General features: G+C 40.4%; 1 protein-coding gene across 3 annotated transcripts in view; it reads left to right on the forward strand.

The window, feature by feature from the left end:
* Positions 1-908, forward strand: part of CA10 (carbonic anhydrase 10) — a 157,085-nt gene that overhangs the window by 63,530 nt on the left and 92,647 nt on the right. The window lies entirely within an intron of this gene.

A 908-nucleotide genomic window follows, 5' to 3' on the forward strand; every position in this document is an offset into this window, starting at 1 on the left:
TGATTACTCTAGAAAATAAGACAGCCTAGAAGACAGCGTTACTGTCTCAAACTGTCGTTACAGATAAGAGCCTCAGCACTCAGTGGTGAACTCTGTGCCTGCTCCTCACTTGTCTTTGCAAGTCAGCAGAGCCAGGACGTTTCTGCACTACTTCCGTCATTAGCTGGAGGAGCCTTGTGGGAAGGCAGTACGTAGGTACAGGTAATGCTCAAGAGGCAATTATACAGAAGTGTGTTAAGAGATTAGGATGAGTTAACTCTTACTGGATGCTCCTCACATATTATTCTTAAGGCACAGTGCCAACATCCTCCAAAATGAATCCCATAAAGCCCTGTAGTTTCAGAATGTGCAGCTCATTATGTTCACACTAACAAACAAATACAGCGTTAACAGATGCAGACGTACTGAATTTGGCAAGAAACAGTTAACTTATGACTTACTACTGGAGTTATGATTTAGTAACAGTCTGCTGTGAAGCACTGACATATCTAGCACTCCAGAAAGAGCATTTTTGGTAGAATAAATGCTGTCTTTTATAATGTTTTGTGTTCCTTCTTTCATTTATACTTTTCATCAAAAAGATCGATAATATCCCACAGACATTAAAATAAAGCTGAATCTACAGAACAGAGCTCCAGCTATCTGCTGGATAAGCAGACTTTCCCTTCTCCTTAAAACAATGTTTCAAATTACTTTCTTCAAACAACTTTCTCCCGTGTCCCAATTTCACCTATGTGAAGTTTTCTTCACTTTTCTTCTGGATCTTCTTTAGCACCTTACCTCCTCCTCTCACCCTGCCTCGGCTCAGTCGATCGTTTTAGTAGCAAGAGTCCCCAGGTTTACAGAAAGAAAACCAACACGACCAGAAAAGTGAAAGATAAAGAAACGTTAGGAGAAAAGACTGCTTT

Source organism: Meleagris gallopavo, chromosome 20 (assembly GCF_000146605.3).
Source record: "Meleagris gallopavo isolate NT-WF06-2002-E0010 breed Aviagen turkey brand Nicholas breeding stock chromosome 20, Turkey_5.1, whole genome shotgun sequence".
Classification (NCBI taxonomy): Eukaryota; Metazoa; Chordata; class Aves; order Galliformes; family Phasianidae; genus Meleagris; species Meleagris gallopavo.